The following is a 20,291-nucleotide window of genomic DNA, read 5'->3' on the forward strand; positions in this document are numbered from 1 at the left end:
AAACCTCCCAGTCATTTAAATCTTTTCCATGTTTGATTTTTGACAGTCTGATTTTTTCAAGTGTACCTGTCTAGACTGTCTCTCTGATCCATTCTATAAATGAGGGTGGCTCTTTACTCTTCCAATGTCTTGTTATGACTATTTTAGCAGCATTAAGTATTTGTGGTAACAGAGATTTTTTCCTAAGGAGTGACTTTGAGGGATCTAAGTTGAGGAGAATGAATTCAGAGGATTTCCGTATTGGTCACCTTTTTAATATGGTCTCTAATTTTTTCCCAGTAATTTTGGATTTTTGAGCATTTCACCCAGATATGTGACAGGGTACCTAGTTCAGATCCACATCTCCAGCAGAGTGGGGGAATTGAGCTGTTTATTTAATTTCATATAATTAGAGTTTTATACCATCTTGAGACTATTTTATAGTTTAATTCTTGATACCTCACCGAAGTAGTGAGGGAGTGAATGTTCCCTAGAATTATTTAGATTTCTTCTTGGAGGAATTTTGTATTTAATTGTTTCCCATTTGTTCAAAAAGTCTGGAACATCAACATCTTGGGATAAGTTTTTATGTATTTTAGATATTATTTTTTTATTCTTTGTTGTGTTTAGAAAGAGATTGAGTAATGGTGGGTCCGTAGTTGAGGAAGAGATATCTGGAAGGTGTAGATTTATCGTATCTTGTAGGACCTGAATATCTACTTTCTCCAGCTTTAGTGTGGAAATAAGTGCATTAAGTTTACCTTTATTCGGTGAGTCCTTTTTGTCTATTAATGACTGTATTGGCATGGTTTTATATTGATCCAGGGGGCTGAGTTTTTTCTTGAGTGATCTGTAGCTATTGGGGATTAGGTGAAGAATAGGAGTGGCTTTGCAGACCCTTGGTATCAGATTCAGTTTTTTATTTGTTTTATGCCAAAGTTTGAGAGTTGTTATGGTATAAGGATTTGTGATACTGTTGTATTTGAATTTGTTAAAGGAAGTAGGCCACAAATAATGTAGAAATCCTCTTATGTAAATCGCTCAATTCAAGTATCGTCCAAAGTTTTGTTGATGTGTGGGACTGAAGCTCAACCACTCTTGCTATATGTGCTGCTGTCCTATATTTTTCGAAATATGGAAGGTCAAGACCTCCTCTATGTCTCAGATTTACTAGAATTTTGTGTTTAATCCTATGACTTTTCCCTGCCCATACAAACTTTGATATTATAGCATTCATTTTGTTAAAAAATTGTTGAGGGATATCTATTGGGAGGGTTTGTAAAAGGTAAAGAGCTTTGGGTAGAATAACCTTTTTTTCAGATTAATTCTACCAAACCAGAAAATCAGGGCGTCTTTCCATGACATCAGGGAAGATTCTACTGACTTTAGTAAAAGCATAAAGTTGAGTTTGTAAAGGTGATTGGCAGAATTACTGAGTTTTGTACCTAAATAAGTGATGGAGGAACATTCTTTAAAGGGAGAGAGAGTAGACAGCTTTTCTTTGTTTTCAGGTGATAATAGGATATGCATTATATTGGACTTAGAGAAATTTATTTTAAAGTTAGAAATTGTGTTAAGGAGACGCAGTTCTGATAGCAATTCTTGTATAGAGTCATTTGGGTTTACGAAAAAGAATAGAATATCATCTGCATAAGCAGCGCACTTATGTTCAATTGTGCCAGTCTTCAGTCCTTTGATTTTGGGGGATTGTCTAATTTTTTGTAAAAGAGTTTCCAGTGTAAGGATGAATAAAAGGGGGGACAATGGGCAGCCCTGCCTCGTACCGTTCTGTATATCAAAGCTGGGGGACAGTATATTATTCACTTTGACTCTGGCTGAGGGCGTGGTATATAAGGCCAGGATTTCTTGTAAAAAAATTTTGGGGAAGCCAAATTTAATGAGTGTTTGTTCTATGAAGTACCAATCAACGCGATCAAATGCTTTTTCCGCGCCTGTAGAAAGGACCGACAATTGTATTTCCTGGTGTTTAGCCAGGTGAATCGCGTTGATTGCCCTCATCACATTATCCTTGGCTTCTCTACCCTTAATAAAGCCAACTTGTTCCGGATTTATCAAATTTGGGAGAAGTTTCTGCATTCAATTCGCTAGTATTTTGGCATAGAGCTTCACATCATTATTAATAAGCGAAATTGGCCTGAAGCTGCCGCAGGAGGTGGGGTCTTTTCCTTCTTTCGGTATGAAACTTATGTGTGCCTCTAGAGATTCCTTCTTGAATTTGTTAGATTTATCAATATGGTTAAAGTAATCTAACAGGTGTGGAATCAGTTCAGTTTTGAAATGCTTATAATATTCTATTGAAAAGCCATCAGGGCCTGGGCTCTTACCATTTGGGGTTTGATGTATAGCTTCTTCTATTTCTTCCTTTGTTATAGGGAGATCTAACGATTCCTTTTGCATAGCTGAAATTTGGGGAAGGGTTAGGTTCTTGAGAAATTCTTCTGTTTTTTCAATTTTTTTCTGAGTCAGATTTGCAGTTAGCTTTTAGATTATATAGGTTTGAGTAGAATTCTGAAAATCTTTTGGTGATATCTTCTGTTTTGTAGAATATCTGATCCTTATTTTTTATTTTCAGAATATGTGTGGAGTTAATTTGTTTCTTAATAGAGTTTGCCAGATATCTACCACATTTGCTTGCATAGGCGTATGCTTTAAAACGGGAGAATGATAAAAACTATTCAAATTTTTGATCAAGGAGGGCCCTTAATTCAAGTCTTAGATTATAAAGATTTCTCTCTAGAATATGAGATTGTGTTATTTTATGTTTGTCTTCCATATTTTTAATTTGGGCGATTTTTAGTGAGATCTCCTTTTCTCTTTCTTTCTTTGTTCTCGAACAAAGTTCAATGAGAATGCCTCTGAGAACAGCTTTGTGCGCTTCCCAAATGTTGGAGTCGCATTTGCCAGAAATACAGTTTTCTGTAAAGAAATTCGTAATAGAACTGGGTAAATAATCTTGTGAGTCTTTCATTTTGAGTAGATTATTATTTAGCTTCCAATTTAAGGGGCTTCTGATTTGTTGTTGTATGTTCAGGTTGAGAAAAAGTGGGGCATGGTCTGAGAATATTATTGAGTCATAAGAGATGCTATGTACTAAGCTCAGATGTTTGTGGGGGAGAAATAAATAGTCAATCCTTGAGTATTTTTTGTGTACCGATGAGAAGAAGGAATAGTCTTTTGTGGCGGGGTGTATCATTCTCCACACATCTATTAATAGTCTGCTGTTTAGAAGTTTTTTAATGTATCTAGTTGTTTTGAGCGGGACCGTCGATTGGGCATTTGATGTGTCTAACGGAGGGTGTAAGGGTATGTTAAAATCTCCTCCCAGAATTAATTGGCCTTCTGTGAAATGATCTAAGATCTCAGTAAAGCTTTTGAAAAAAGGGGCGTGATTGTTGTTTGGTGCATAAATGTTTGCTAGCGTAAACAGTGTATTATATATTGTGCATTTTAGTAATATGTATCTGCCCTCTTTATCATATAACGCATCCTTAAAGACGAAAGGAATCCTCTTATTTATAATTATAGATACACCTTTGTTTTTTTGATTGGTGAGTTAGCGTTAAACCATTTAGTAAAGATTTTATTTTTAGTAACTGGTGGGTGTGTTTGTTTAAAATGAGTTTCTTGGAAAAATACTATATCTATTTTATTTTTATGTAGATAGTTCAATATTTGTGATCTTTTTCCTGGGATCTTTAATCCTTTTACATTATATGTACCTTTATATTGGCCATTGATGCTTGAGTGGGGTATATTTTCATCTTATTTGTTTTGTCTTAGCAGGAATTTTAAATTAACAGGAACTATAGAAGGATGAGATAAATCAAACAAAAGAGTGAACCATAATGCGCAACGTGCCACCAGGTTTCTCAACTGGTTTGAAAATTTTTGCAGCTGGTAGGGATATGAGCAAAAATAATGCATACCCTACCAGGAATAATTGCAAGGATAAAGGTGGTATTCAGGTCCGTGGGGGCGTGGACCTAGAAGAGAAGTAGCGGTTCTCTTCTTTTTTTATTTTTTTTTTATTTTTTAGGGTTCTCCCTTTTTTCAAAGACGGAGAGAAATATGTATGTACTTATTAGAGGATTAAACAGGCTCCCGGTGAGTCTTAATTGAACCAGAGGCATTAAATGACACAATGTCAAATCCCATTTCGAATTTAGCCTATGAGCTCAATCCGGCGGGATTATGCTGTTTAGTATATACATTGTGTCCAATATATAAGAATAAGGCTGCACATCAAACTTAGATAATGGTATAATGCCTCAAGCATATGGAAAAATATTGGAATATACAATGAAAAATGCTACTTGCTAATTTGAACATGTGAATAATGAATTGCATACCTGCTATGAATATTAGGAAAAAGGAGATATTTAGCAATCGCATTGATCAATGTAACTGAGCCCCAAGGCCTCGTCAAGGCATATCTCTATATTGGGGTCCCTAGCTCTGTGACCCTAACTGTGTGTCATCTCATTGCAATTAAAAACTGCTATGGGTGGAGAGGGGTAACTAAGGACTTATATATCTTATATATAGTATGTATTTTTGGCTTGCACTCATATATATATATTAGTGCTCACCAATATAGAGATATGCCTTGACGAGGCCTTGGGGCTCAGTTACATTGATCAATGCGATTGCTAAATATCTCCTTTTTCCTAATATTCATAGCAGGTATGCAATTCATTATTCACATGTTCAAATTAGCAAGTAGCATTTTTCATTGTATATTCCAATATTTTTCCATATGCTTGAGGCATTATACCATTATCTAAGTTTGATGTGCAGCCTTATTCTTATATATAGTATGTATTTTTGGCTTGCACTCATATATATATATTAGTGCTCACTTCAGTTATCCTATTCAGTTATATGTAGTTTTTTTTCTGAATGTGAACACAGCTCCGCCCCTTTCGGCCATGTTTTTTCCATCTCCTATATAAGAAAGTCCTTAGTTACCCCTCTCCACCCATAGCAGTTTTTAATTGCAATGAGATGACACACAGTTAGGGTCACAGAGCTAGGGACCCCAATATAGAGATATGCCTTGACGAGGCCTTGGGGCTCAGTTACATTGATCAATGCGATTGCTAAATATCTCCTTTTTCCTAATATTCATAGCAGGTATGCAATTCATTATTCACATGTTCAAATTAGCAAGTAGCATTTTTCATTGTATATTCCAATATTTTTCCATATGCTTGAGGCATTATACCATTATCTAAGTTTGATGTGCAGCCTTATTCTTATATATAGTATGTATTTTTGGCTTGCACTCATATATATATATTAGTGCTCACTTCAGTTATCCTATTCAGTTATATGTAGTTTTTTTTCTGAATGTGAACACAGCTCCGCCCCTTTCGGCCATGTTTTTTCCATCTCCTATATAAGAAAGTCCTTAGTTACCCCTCTCCACCCATAGCAGTTTTTAATTGCAATGAGATGACACACAGTTAGGGTCACAGAGCTAGGGACCCCAATATAGAGATATGCCTTGACGAGGCCTTGGGGCTCAGTTACATTGATCAATGCGATTGCTAAATATCTCCTTTTTCCTAATATTCATAGCAGGTATGCAATTCATTATTCACATGTTCAAATTAGCAAGTAGCAGTTTTCATTGTATATTCCAATATTTTTCCATATGCTTGAGGCATTATACCATTATCTAAGTTTGATGTGCAGCCTTATTCTTATATATAGTATGTATTTTTGGCTTGCACTCATATATATATATTAGTGCTCACTTCAGTTATCCTATTCAGTTATATGTAGTTTTTTTTCTGAATGTGAACACAGCTCCGCCCCTTTCGGCCATGTTTTTTCCATCTCCTATATAAGAAAGTCCTTAGTTACCCCTCTCCACCCATAGCAGTTTTTAATTGCAATGAGATGACACACAGTTAGGGTCACAGAGCTAGGGACCCCAATATAGAGATATGCCTTGACGAGGCCTTGGGGCTCAGTTACATTGATCAATGCGATTGCTAAATATCTCCTTTTTCCTAATATTCATAGCAGGTATGCAATTCATTATTCACATGTTCAAATTAGCAAGTAGCATTTTTCATTGTATATTCCAATATTTTTCCATATGCTTGAGGCATTATACCATTATCTAAGTTTGATGTGCAGCCTTATTCTTATATATAGTATGTATTTTTGGCTTGCACTCATATATATATATTAGTGCTCACTTCAGTTATCCTATTCAGTTATATACATTGTGTCCAGGCTTCCCCCTACGTCTGTCTCCACCTCAGTGGGAAAGAGGGAGGGGGTAGTAGGTTGACGTATGTTGAGTATCGACAACTTCATATCTCTTCTCTAAATATAACTCTTAATACAAAGTAACTATAACAGAACTTTAGAAACAGTTAACCTAGAATTTCTGATCAAAGTAAACATTTATATCATAGGTTTTGCTTCTATCTTCACGCGATTTCTCCGTTTTCTCTGTGGTCTCTATTGGGTGTTCTCTTATATTCAGAATTCAGTTTTCTTTTCTTTTTTTTCTTTGGGTGGAGTGACTATAGACCACTTTTCAGATACTGGAAGTGGAGGCAAATTTAGAAATGCCTCTGCTGTTGTCCAATCTGGGACCTGGAGGTCCGATAAATCCAATTTTCTGAGGACGAACGGTAAGTCATCAGGAGTTCTGATTGTTAGAGTCTTGCCATTGAATGGGACTGCCAGCCCAAAGGGGAAGAGCCATCTGTAGGGAATGTTCTTATTTCTCAAAACTTTTGTCAAGGGTTGAAGCTGTTGCCTAAGGTCGAGAGTCAGCTTTGTAAGGTCCTGAAAGATTTGAATCTCCGAGCCTTCGTATTCTATTTTTTCCGCACCTCTCGCTTTCTGATAAATGTCCTCTTTGGTTTTAAAGCTTTGGAAACATCATAAAACATCTCTTGGTCTGTCTGTTCCCGATTGTTTTGGTCGGAACACTCTGTGTGCTCTTTCTATCTTCAGGTCATTTTCATTGTGTTTCCCGATAATGTTGTTGAAGATTGTGGTCAAGGTAGTGAAAATATCCTTATCAGGAATAGATTCCGGCAGGCCTTTAACTCTTAAGTTGTTTCTGCGGGACCTATTTTCGAGGTCATCTATGTGGGTCCTTTGCAGAAATTAATCTTTATGTTTCTCAATTAAGATTTCTGTTACTTTTGAAGCGTGTGCTGTGATCTGTTCATTATTATCTTCCAGGATTTGTATTCGGTCACGCGCCGATTTAACATCTTTTCTGAGATCTGCGATCTCATCCTTCACAGCCTGTGTAAAGTCCTTAAATAGATTTTTCATATATTCTGCTGTAGGGAGAGCCTTAATGTATTCTTTTATATCTTGATCCTGCTGTATGGATTTGGAGGCCTCATCTAAATCACTATCTGACCACTGGTTAAGTGGAAGTGTTGCTGCTTTCTGTTTGTGTAGTTCATTACAAATTTTATTACATTGAGGTGTTTCAGTTACAGTTCGTTTTTGCGACTTGTTTTCATCTTGACTTTTTTTGGCGTTTTGTGTTGTTTATTTGATTCTTCAGTTTGGGGTTTGTTACCTTTTCCCATTTTGCCTGTATTGATACTACTACACCGGGAGTAAGGAAGTAAATAGTTAAATCATATGATCTTTTATTTGAGTTTCATCAGATTGTAGATCTCAAGGTTTGATTGAAGGAAGGTCTCACCTATTTTGGTGGCGAGGAGGGGGAGGGGAGTTGCAGTTCGCTACTAATATTCAGGATGACTTTCTCTGCAGTGTACGGCTCACTATTATTTTTCTTGTGGAGCTCGTCTGTATATGTTGTTCAGTGTTCACCACTGTTATTAAGAAGGGCTCCTCTGTGATATGTGGTTCTCTGTTGTTATTCAGGGGGAGCTCGTCTATGATATGAGGTTTACAGCTGTTAAGCTAGAAGTTGTCCTGAATATGTGGCTTTTCTGTGTTGGTCAAGATGAGATTGTCTGTAGTGTTCAAATCACCACTGTCATCCAGGGGGGGCTCCCCTAAGATATGTGGATCACTGTTGTTATTCCAGAAGAATTTGTCTGCAGCTCGTGTTGCCCTATTATTATTCAGAGAGAGTTCACCTGTGCTGTGCAGCACACTACTGTCATTCAGGGAAGACTTGTCTGGGCCGTGCCACACACTGATGTTATTCAGGGGGAACCTGTCTGCACATAGCAGGTCAAAGGCACTTTTATCATGTAGATGGAGACTCTGAAATTCAGGTACAGTGCTTGGTTTTAATATGCCTTATCTTTATGCTGCCACTGGCATTCACAGGCTTGCTTTGTAATTTGAGTCAAACCCTCCTGTATTGGGTATGAAGACTCCTGTTTTAGAGATAAGTTGCAGTTCCTATCTCCTTGTATAAATGCCTCCCCCTTCTCCTTTTGCTGATCTTATGTGACCGGCCCCAAGCACTGCTCCTTTCTGCTTTACCCAGCGCTGATGTAGCGCCCTGGACAAGCCAGGACGTCACAGGTACTGCAACAACACACCCCACACCTCGGTTAGGAACATCAAAGTCAGACACAAATCCTTGTTGCCTCCCTCCAGGGGCTGATGTCCACACCAGCTGGGGCGGAGCCAGGCGGTTGACTCCACCCACCGAGGAGTTCACAGTCCTGGAGGCGGGAAAAGGGAAGAGAGTGAAGTGGAGTGAGGGAAAGTGGAAGGAGTAAGTGGGAGTAAAGGAGCAGACTGACCGTGTCCGGGTACGTGGCCCGGGCACCTGAGAGCAAGGTTGGCAGACGGTGGTGACCGTCTGCAGGAGAGGCCGATTGACGCACAACCGTAAGGACCGGGGACGGGCGGTGGCCTGCCGGGACCGGATCGGGGAGCGAAGAGAAGCCAGCACCATCCGGCAGGGCCTACGGACCCCGACCAGGCTTGGAGTCGCCGTTAAACTGGTCAAATCCATCAGCGACGGGAACCTCCGGGGTTTCCCAGCAGTAAAGACCCGACTGAAGGCTCAACCGTGAAGGGAAATACAGCTACCGCCACAGCTAGGGTTCCCAGGGCCAGCGCCTGCGGGGAAAAGGGGCTCCTCCGGCAAATATACCGCTGGGGAGCGGGTTACCGGTGGGAAGCTATCGGGGCCGAGAGCATAACACCGGTGCAGGGAGAGACAGTTACCGCCAACCTACCGGGAGTGACCGTCGCAGCCATCTGTGGGACTCGTCCATCCAGCCGTTTGTTTTACCAGAGACTCCGTGTACATTACTGGCTGAGTAAGTACGCCCGTGCCGTCTGGCACTGCGCTGCCCCGCGACCCTGCACCTGGCCAAGCCCCACAATCCACCTTTCAGACAACAACTCCGGGCCCCGGGACTACCAAAATCCACCTACCCACGGAGGGGAGAGAAACATCCCAGCTGGTCCCTGTCATCGCTCCCGGGATCCCCGTACAGAGCAGCGGTGGTGCCCCAACCTCACCACACACCGTGGGTGGCGTCACAAACCGACATCCCAAACACCAACAAACCACCCCTTTCACTCACGGGTGAGGAGCGCCGCTCGAGTCCCCGGATCCGGCCAACCGCTCGAGCCACCGAGCAGCAGTAGCAGCAGCGCCGGACCCGAGCGTGGTGAGCGCAGCGCCCTCCCCGTCCGCGACACTGACAGCCAATGCTTCTCTGGGAAAATCCCCTTCAGCCTACAGCAGGCCTGCACTCAAACACAGCCACTGACACTGATGGAGGGCAGACGTAGGTGAGAGTGCAGATTCTGAGGCACAGCAGTGTTAAGGGGCCCCCCTTCTGTCCCCCAGGTAAGTACTCACAGTCCTTCCAGCAGCAGCAGTGTCTTCTTTTCTTCTTATCTCCTCCACTCTCAGTAAACAGTCTGCAGGGCACTGCGGCCGATGCCGCTGCCCCTGACTGCTGAGCCCCTCGTTACGTCCCCCATGGTCACCTCTCCCTCCTTCCCATTGTGCAATGCCCCCCGCTGACCCCCCTTCCCTGCTGGGACCTCCTCCAGGGCATATAAACAGCTGCCGGAGTCCCTCCTTCCTCTTACCACATCTGCCCTCAGGGTGAGCATCGCCGATGGACCCCCTGGAAGCAGCGGTAAGAGAAAGGAGCGGACGGGAGGGAGCCGAATGGCTTGCCTCCCTTGTGGGCACCAGCTCCCTCCTGCCGGTTCCCAGCAGCGGTGGGCGCAGGTCTTCCAGACCCTCCCGTCCACCGCAGCGTCTAAGCCCCACAACAGACCCCAGGCGCAGGGCGGCCCGGTCCAGAAGGTCCGGCCCGCTCTCACCCCCGGCCACCTATCCCCTGCCCCACCGGTCATCGGGTTCACATATATCTCGCAGCGCTGCACCCCCGTCACCCAGGCATGCTGCCCCCCACCGGGCATCGCGTTCGTCCACGCCGCGCAGCGATGCTCCCCCTCCCCTCAGGAATGCTGCCCCCACCCTGGCATCACGTTCGCCACCACAATGCAGAGCGCCTCCCCCCAGGCACTCTGCACCGCCCAGCATGACGCGCTCCTCATGTTGCTTACCGCTCCATGCTGAGGCTGCGTCACATCCGGTATCCATGGCAGCCGAGTCACTTCCTGTGACTCGGCAACCATGTGACTATACTGTACTTCCGGTTTTCGGCCCCGGACCGGAAGTGATGTCATTAAAAGTAAAAGCGGCAAATTTAAAGGGAAATGCAGTCATAAACAAACATGCTTTATAACTGCATTTCCTGCCCAGCGTTCGCATTCTTTACAAAGCGAACGTGGTGGTCTGCAGCAGTCAAGCACATCCATACATCCCCCTAAAGGGACAAGTTTAAAAAAAAAAAAAAAAAAAAAATAAATAAATAAAATAAAAATAATAAAATAAAAATAAATAAATAAAATAATAAAAAAAAAAAAAAAAATATGTATACATATATACACATATTTGGTATCGCCACGTTCAGAAAAGCTTGATCTATCAAAATATAAAATCAATTAAAGAATAATAATGCTAATAATTTTATTCACTTGGGTAGCGCTGTCCACAGTGCTTTCTATGCATTGGCGACGCTGTCCCCATTGGAACTCACAATCTAGAGTCCCTAATCTGATTGTTAAATTTCGTAGCAGCAAAAAAAAAAAAAAAAAAAAAAAAAAAAAAAACACAAAACACCCAAAATTACGCTTTTGGTCACCGCATGTTTTGCGTAACATCCAATAACAGGCGATCAAAAGTAGCATCTGCGCAAAATGGTACCATTAAAAAATGTAAACTCGAGACGCAAAATAAGCAGTCATTGCGCCATAGATCCCAAAATGAGAACGCTACGGGTTTCGGAAAATGGCGCAAAACGTACGCCACTTTTATTGGGCGATCTTGACTTACACAGGGACGTGTTCTACTGCTGTGTATCACAGCTGGGAACTCACCTAACACCAGATACAGTTAAAAAAAAAAAAAAAAATATATAAATAAAAATTCGCGCAAACAAATACGTCGATATCTGTTCCCTAATATCAGTGGAGCAAAACACAGTCAACAAAGAAAAGAGAGTCAATTCGCAAAATACTGCAATACCATTTTCAACTCCTATAAAACCCATGTCGGTTCGCATTGGTGGAAGTACGACGAAGAATTTAGAAGATGCTTGGCATTCCAACCGTTGGGAAGTTAAGGCCACCGATTCGTGGCTTATGATGGCGCAAAAGTCCCACCAGTCGTTTCCAGGCCCACCAGACTTTTCCTCTCACCACGCTACACCTGGAGCTGCAAATGTCCGTAGACCAGGTCGCTGTTGGCTTTTCAATGAAGGCCATCGCAGGTTTCAAGGACTCCGCAAATACAAGCACGAATGCTCATCGTGCGGAGGCAATCACACCTCCTCCAAATGCGATAAGCAACCAGACTGGCATCACACTAAAAATGCACCACCAAGTCCCAAAGACTCCAGTGAACGTGCACGTGGTGGAGCCATTGCTAGAACGTTACCCCAATAAGGCTGCGGCCAACGCTATTAGGGACGGTTTCAACCACGGTTTCTTTATCCCCCTTTATGTTCTCCTCAGAACTAACCTTCGCCCCCAACCGCAAATCGGCCCGGGACCTCCCACAGGTCCTGGCGAACAAACTACTGAAGGAAGTGGCGTTAGGCCGACTAGCAGGCCCATTTATAGATTTACCATTCTTAAACCCTTGCGTTTCACCCCTAGGGATAGTGCCTAAGAAAGAAAAGGGTGAATTTCGCCTCATACACTACTTGTCCTTCCCGGCTGGGCGATCAGTCAATGACGGCATCCCCACAGAGGACTCAGCAGTTTCCTACGCATTTTTGACAAAGCGGTCGCACTGGTGCGAAAAGCAGGGTAAGGAGCACTAATGGCAAAATCGGACATAGCATCTGCCTTTCGCCCGCTACTAGTGCACCCCGATTGTCCCACCTGCTAGGGCGCTATTTCAACAAAAAATTCTGTTACCACATGTGAATTACCATGGGTTGCTCCATATCCTGCTCACACTTCGAGCTCTTCAGCTCTTTCCTGGAATGGGTGGTTAAGGACGTAGCAAAGAATAAATTGGTCACCCATTATTTGGATGATTTCTTGTTCGTTTTCCCACACCAACTCTAAAGCATGCTCAACCGCGTTAAAATCTGTCCAGGTCATAGCGGACAAGTTTGGTTTCCGCTGTTGGCCGAAAAAACAGTTGGCCCTGTGACCTGCCTTTTCATTTGAGAATCGAAATAGACTTAATTATCATGATGTTTCGGCTACCACTCGAAAAGGTTGAAAAACCACATCGCTCATTGACGGGTTCTGCGCGGTTCGTAAGGTAACCCTGGCGCAAATGCAATCTCTATTAGGCTTGCTCGCCTTCGCCTTTAGAGTCATGCCCATGGGAAGGGGCTTTTCCCTGAGGCTCTGCCTGGCCACTAGGAGCATAACTGCCTCCCAGCAAAGGATTTGCATCACCAGCGCTCTACGTGGGGAGCTCGGTGTATGGAGGTCCTTCATAGCTACTTACAATGGGCGTTCATGTTTCCAGGAACAGGAAGTTTCCAGCGCTGATATATCTATTTTCAGATGCTGCCGGGTCCACCGGATTCGGCGTTTACCTTGGTCCCAATTGGTGCGCTAATCGCTGGCCCAACACATGGCACCTGTCTGGGTGGACAAAAAAAAAAAAAAAAAAAAAAAAATTTTACTCGAGCTGTTCCCTATAATAGTAGCTACAAGTCTTTGGGCAGAAAAGTTGGCGAACAATCGGACCCGCTTCAGGACTGACTACATAAGTGTCGTCCACGCCGTTAGCCACCTCGCATCTTCCTCACCACCGGTGATCAGCTTGCTACGATACTTAGTTCTTAAGTGCCTTGAACATAATATCTGGGTCAGGGCCATCCACATACCGGGGATTGATAATACTATCGCTGATGCCTTATTGCATTTGATTTTCAGAAGTTTCGAGCATTGCACCCAGAATCTGACAACAATGGCCAAAAGTGTCCACAGTCCCTCTGGACGGTCCCCATGGACAGTTGATTCCGCTGATTAAGGCATCCCATCAACGTGGCATTTGTATGGTAAGGCTTGGGACGAATGATTTCAATATAGTTCAACCGCTGCCTAGCCAGGTGTCCGCGGTTTTTCTTAGCAATTCCGTTGCTCGAGACATATCGCATCTGCATACCAGTGGCTTGCCGGGCACAGTAGCGTAGTAGCGGGTTGCAGGAATAGCCTCTCACTTTCAGGTTCGTGGATGGACCGATGGCACCAAGGCCTTTCTGTTCAAACAGGCCGTTAAAGGCTGGAAGCCCTGGTGCACGGAGAGCAGGAAGGCCAATTCATTCGCCATCCTTTCCGGCATAATAAACCAGCTAGGTGACGTTTGCACCAATGACAGCGAGGTCCTCTTGTTCTCGGCCGCCTTCTCGCTAGCATTCTTCAGAGCCTTGACGGTCAGCGAATTAGTTAGCAGGTCCCTAGGTCGCACCGGTGGTCTGTTACGCGACAATGTTATAGTTTGCAATGGTGGAGTACGGGTTCGCATAAGGCGCTCCAAAACAGATCAGCTCGGTAGAGGAGTTTGGTTCCCTATTTTCCCGTTTTCAGGTATCCTATGTCCCATCCTTACCTTGCAGCGACACTTAGAGTCTTGGGTTCCCAACAAATTCTTCTTGGAGCACGCAGAGTGATCCCGCTCATGGCGACACAACTTTCGGCATTGCTCAAAATGTCTATTTCCTACCTGGACCTACAACCAGGAGATTATGGCATGCACTCCTTCCGCATCGACACGACAACCGAGGCAGCAAGGGCCAGCTTCATACCTATCCGTGCAGTCCTGTTGTTCCCTGCCACCAGTTGTCCACTGTTTGGCACGTTTATATATTACACACAAAAAAAAAAAAAAAAAAAAAAATAAAATAAAAAAAAAAAAAAAAAAAATTGTTAAATAAATATATGTATATCATTTCGGTTATCTAAACACCTTCAAACCTAAAGAAACATTAATACAATGATGTTTGCTGACACGATGATGGAAAATGTTTTGCATACAAGAGAGGTAACCGTTTTTCTTTTAGATCTGTCGAGACCTAGCATCTGGATCCTAGGTCACTCACACATATTCTGGGCAGCACGGCGGACTGAGTCGAGACCGGGTGGAAGCGTGCTGAGAGTTTGTGACCTCAAGTTTCACTGGAGAAGAGTTCGGGCCCTGGCCTGGGCCCAGGTCCTGCCCGTGGTAGTGAGCATATCCAGAGTAGCCAGTGGCCTAGTAGTGCCGGTCATTCACGGGTGGAAATGACCTGGTAAATGTGAGGATCCAGGATCTGCTTGCGGTCATGCAAGTGGTCCTAGATAAGTTCAGCAGCTTCTTTCCTAGATAAGTTCAGCAGCTTCTTTAGCAACGTAGTGGGGGTATGGTCCAGTATATTACCGAGATTGAGTTGTACAGGGGCAAGGAACATAGCAGCTGTGGAAAGGTCAAGGCAACACGTTAATATGCAGATCGCCAAATTTATAGCGTCAGGAAGAGGGATAGTGCCTGGACACGAGATGCTGGAATCAGAGGTCAGCAGATTGGTGCTAGAGGATGGTTTTAGCCTTAATGATATAGGCCTAGACAATTTCCTGTCGGACATCCAGGACGGGGTTGAGCGGGCCATAAGGGCCCTGTGTGGGGGTCGCAGCTCAGGCTTGGGCCTTCGCCACTCCGTGGCCGGTGGAAGAGGGATTTGGTGAGAGCCAACCTGCCACGGACGGCCGTAGGCATCGGGCCTCCTCCCTCAGGTTTAAGGCGGATTTGTGCCTGTGGTTAAAGCTGTGGCCAAAATAACAAGCAACCCCCTTTTATATCAACATTGAATGGTGTTACGTGGATACCTTCAATAAAGTACAAAAGAAAGATATTCCATGTGTGGTCTCATTCATTGCGCGGTGGGGAGGGGGAACCGGTTGGTGGGTCTCGGCAGTCTGCAGGGCACTGCGGCCGATGCCGCTGCCCCTGACTGCTGAGCCCCTCGTTACGTCCCCCATGGTCACCTCTCCCTCCTTCCCATTGTGCAATGCCCCCCGCTGACCCCCCTTCCCTGCTGGGACCTCCTCCAGGGCATATAAACAGCTGCCGGAGTCCCTCCTTCCTCTTACCACATCTGCCCTCAGGGTGAGCATCGCCCGCCCTCCCTCCCTTAAGAAGGTTCTGTTACAAGTTCGGAAGTCAAAGCCGGTGGAAGAGGTATTTGGAGAGCCTACCTGCCACGGACGGCCGTAGGCATCGGGCCTCCTCCCTCAGGTTTAAGGCGGGTTTGTGCCTATGGAAAAAGGTTATGGTTCAATTTCAAAGTCACAGCCGGTGGAAGAGGGATTTGGTGAGAGCCAACCTGCCACGGACGGCCGTAGGCATCGGGCCTCCTCCCTCAGGTTTAAGGCGGATTTGTGCCTGTGGTTAAAGCTGTGGCCAAAATAACAAGCAACCCCCTTTTATATCAACATTGAATGGTGTTACGTGGATACCTTCAATAAAGTACAAAAGAAAGATATTCCATGTGTGGTCTCATTCATTGCGCGGTGGGGAGGGGGAACCGGTTGGTGGGTCTCGGCAGTCTTTCTTCAGCTGCAGAGCGTCCTGGAGCAGCTCTCTTCCTGTCTTATCTTTTATAATGGCTGCCTCCCCCTCTCCTTCACACTCCTCTGTATCAAAGAATCTTGTGCCTCCTTGGATGTTTTCAGCCAGAGTTTCCCCCACTCTGTGTGCCTCTCAATCACCACCATAGACGAGGACCATTTTGTGTAATTTTGGGTGGGTTTTGTTGGGATGTTATATTAAAAGAAGGTATGCAGTCAGGAGCTCTCCTGTATTGCAACCTTCCCGCTTTCCAGCTAGGCCACGCCCCCTTTTCACTCACTTTTAAGTGACATTGAGCAGTCAAAGGGGCAATCACTGATTCTCTTCTAGCAAAATCCTCATATTATCTGAGTAATTGAGAAACGGTTAATCTATTAGTAGTGGAAAAAATAAATCAAAGTTATTTAATACACGCTGAGAAGAAAAGGTGCCTAACACTACAAGAACTGCAAATACAAGTGCGTGCATTTTAGACTACATAGCGGTGGGACATTTAAAAAGACAGGGCTACTTAGAATCATTTTTTTTCCTTCAATAAAATAAATTAACCAGTGACATAACTACAATCTGATGGGCCCCAATGCAGAGTCTGAGCCTGGGCCCCCCATCCTAGTAAATATGTCCACATCATGGCTCCATCCTTGTGTATGACCCCATCATGGCTATATCCTGCTATATATGGTCCCATCCTGGTATACATGTCCTCAATTCTGGCCCCATCCAGGTATATATATATCTCCATCATGACCCCATCATGGTATATATCCCCATCATGGACCCCTCTTGGTGTATGAACCCCATCATTCCTATATCCTGGTATATATGGTCCTATCCTGGTATATGTCCCCATCCTAGTGTATGACCCCGATCATGGATGTAGCCTGGTATATATGGCCCCACTCTGGTATATGTCCCCATCATGGCCCCATCCTAGTGTATGACCCCGATCATGGATATAGCCTGGTATGTATGGCCCCACCCTGGTATATATGTCCCTATCATTGCTCATCCTGGTATATATGGCCCCATCATGGTCCATCTTGGTGTATATGGCCCCATCATGGCCCCATTCTGATATATAGCCCCCATCCTGGTATATAGCACTACATCCTGGTATATAGCCCTTATCCTGATCTATAGCCACCATCCTTGTATATAGCTCTCCATTGTGGTATATAGCCCAACATGCTGGTATATAGCCGCCTATCCTGGTATACAGCCCCCTCATCCTGGTATGTAGCCCCCCACCGCTCCGCACACAGTAAAAAAAATAAACGATTGTACTATGTGTTCACTTTCATAATGAGGCATATGGAATTTTGTATAGATAGATAAGATGGATGTATAGATAGATGTACAGACAGACAGATAGGATAGATACATACATGGTACAGACAGACTGTATACACAGACAGATAGTATAGACAGACAGACAGTATAGACAGACAGACAGTATACATAAACAGATAGTATAGACAGACAGTAAAGGGTGCTTTACATGCTGCGACATCGCTAGTGATTGCTAGCGATGTTGCGAGCGATAGCACCCGCCCCCGTTGTTGGTGCGATATGTGGTGATCACTGCCGTAGCGAATAATATCGCTACAGCAGCGTCACACGCACATACCTGCTTAGCAACATCGCTGTTGCTGCCGAACAATCCCTCCTTCAAGGGGGAGGTGCGTTCGGCGTCACAGCGGCATCACTAAGCGGCTGCCCAAAAGCAGAAGAGTGGCGGAGATGAGCAGCCGGAACATGCCGCCCACATCCTTCATTCCTCATTGCCGGTGGACGCAGGTAAGGAGATGTTCGTCGTTCCTGCGGTGTCACACATAGCATTGTGTGATGCCGCAGGAACGACGAACAACCAGCGGCATGCACCACCAACGATATTATGAAAAGGAGCGCGTGTCAACGATCAACGATTTTTGACGTTTTTTGTGATCCTTGATCGTTGCTCATAGCTGTCACACGCTGCGATGTCGCTAACGACGCCGGATGTGCGTCACTAACGACGTGACCCCGATGATATATCGTTAGCGATGTTGCAGCGTGTAAAGCACCCTTTAAACAGACAGTATAGACAGATAGTATAGACAGTCAGTCAGACAGACAGACAGACTGTGTATACAGACAGGCCGTATACACAGACAGACAGACAGTATACACAGACAGACAGATAACAGAAAAGGGGGGAGCCAGCACTGCTTGAGAATTGTATGCAAACAATTAAAAGTGAAAATTAACATATTATTTCAACTATGCTATAATGCAAAATGAGATTTTTAGCAAATAATTGATCAATTTTTTGAGCCGCCCCTGCCACGTCACGGCAAATCTCGATAGGGGGGTCCTACTCTATATTTAATATTTAAATATTCAATGTTCACATTCATCCACCTTCCTCTTGTCCACAGGTTTGTTAATTTAGCACCTTATACTTGGCCCTGTTCCTCCTTTATTTATGGACCCTGGTCTGGCACTGTGAAGGTCAGTTCTGACATTGTCCCGATGTGTATGGCATTCGCTGCACATGCTGGGACCTGAATTGCCTTCATTCGTAGTTGCCTTTCCTTGAAAACATGGAAGCGGTTTCTTAAATGGTACAGCTATATGTGTTGCTTCAATATGGTTCTGTTTTTAATGAATTTAGGAGGCCGCATGACACAATGTAAATATATATATATTAAATATAGAGTAGGACCTCCCTATCGAGATTTGCCGTGGCAGGGGTGGCTCAAAAAAATTGATCAATTATTTGCTAAGAATCTGATTTTGCATTATAGCACAGTTGGAATAATATGTGAATTTTCACTTTTAATTGTTTGCATGTCATTCTCAAGCAGTGATGGTTCCCCCTCTTTTTGTTACAGACAAACAGATAGTATACACAGACAGATAGTATAGACAGACAGACAGTATAGACAGTCAGAGAGACAGACTGTATACACAGAGACATTGTATATACAGACAGACAGATAGTATACACAGTCAGTATACACAAACAGACAGATAGTATAGACAGACAGATAGTATAGACAGATAGTATAGACAGACAGTATAGGCAGACATAGTACACACAGACAGACAGTATACACAGACAGACAGTATACACAGACAGACAGTATACACAGACAGACAGTATACACAGACAGACAGCTACATATTGCACACTATACAGGACACACATATCTTATACATAAGACATACAGACAGCACATAGTACACTATTCACATTATACTCACCTCCTTCTTGGCCTCCTGGAGGTCAGAGGGTCTTTAGAAGTAGCCTCTCCGGCCGCAGCAGTGCAGGCACCCCTCCCCCTCTCTGTGTGGTGAAGAAGGGAGCAGACAGAGCAGAGAGGAGGGGAGGGCGCCCTGTGCTGGAGCCTGTGCACCGCAGGAGCAGCAAGTGACAGTGAACTACTGCTCCCTGAGGCACCCCATCTGCTGTCTGCCAGAAGGTACCCTATGCGACTGGTGGCCATAGTACTCACCTACCCTGCATCCTCCTGCAACCCTGGGAACTGACCAGCATGTAAGCGGCTCAGCGCATGACATCAGTGTGATGCGCGGCCACTTACAGCAGCATCAGCTAGCAGCATATTCTCTGTTCCGCATGAGCAGGATCGTGTGTGTGGGGAACAATGTTCATGGCATTAATCGGTGGCTGGCACATCGCAGTACAGGGACCCGCCAGTTATCTGTGCTGCGATGTTTTTCAGCTGAATGCGCAGCCTCCAACACACATCTATCTCAATCGGGCTGGGGCCAGCGGCCCCCCTGCAGCCACGGGCATGGTCGCAGTAGCGACCTCTGCGACCGCGGTAGTTACGCCCCTGAGATTAACTCTTTACACTTTGAGAGTCTTAGGCGACCCTTGTTTATTACACAGACACTTTTTTATGGGATTAATCTTCAGATTAAAGGGAATCTGTCACCAGGTTTTTACCACCTAATCTGAGAGGAGCATAATGTAGGGGCAGAGACCCTGATTCCAGTGATGCTTAGTGTAGTTTTGATAAAAATCACTGTTTAATCAGCAGTACAGTAGATTATCATTAGAGGACTACTTGGCATGCTGCCGGTAGTCCAGCATATTCATAAACTCGGTATAACTGCTAGATCTGCAGCAGGGAAAACATTGATTTTATCAAAATGATAGCAAATAGCTAAGCTAGTAAGTGACACATCGCTGGAA

Source organism: Anomaloglossus baeobatrachus, chromosome 3 (assembly GCF_048569485.1).
Source record: "Anomaloglossus baeobatrachus isolate aAnoBae1 chromosome 3, aAnoBae1.hap1, whole genome shotgun sequence".
NCBI lineage: Eukaryota > Metazoa > Chordata > Amphibia > Anura > Aromobatidae > Anomaloglossus > Anomaloglossus baeobatrachus.